Source organism: Alligator sinensis, unplaced genomic scaffold, assembly GCF_000455745.1.
Source record: "Alligator sinensis unplaced genomic scaffold, ASM45574v1 scaffold265_1, whole genome shotgun sequence".
Lineage (NCBI taxonomy): Eukaryota > Metazoa > Chordata > Crocodylia > Alligatoridae > Alligator > Alligator sinensis.
Window position 1 is genome coordinate 510,207 of NW_005842961.1, and position 384 is coordinate 510,590.

Sequence of the window (384 nt, forward strand, 5' to 3'; positions counted from 1 at the left end):
CCGGCGTGTGTCTGTGTCTGGGCAGGAACCCACCCAGCATGGAGCTGGGCACCCGCACGCGTCCGCAGACTCCTCAGGGCTTTGCCTGAGTCCTGGTGTCTGGGAGGAACTGAACAGGTCCCCTGCAATTGCAAGCAGAGCAAATCTTCCCACCTGCCCCCCCCCAAGGTACAACAGATGCCTCAGGGGAGGCTGTGTTTGCTCAGCGATATAGAGCAGCTTTACCTCTGCACTATGCAGGCATAGTGCACACACATGCACACACATGCTCACACACACGGATCCTGGTGGGACTGTCCAACAGCCTCTATGCATCCTTGTACATGGCAGGACGAGGTGGCAGCTGGGAGCAGTTGGCAAGTGCCTCCCAGGCAGGGCGGCTCC

General features: G+C 59.9%; 1 pseudogene; it reads right to left on the reverse strand.

Moving 5' to 3' along the window:
* Window positions 1–384, reverse strand: part of LOC102386299 — a 5,631-nt pseudogene that overhangs the window by 4,223 nt on the left and 1,024 nt on the right.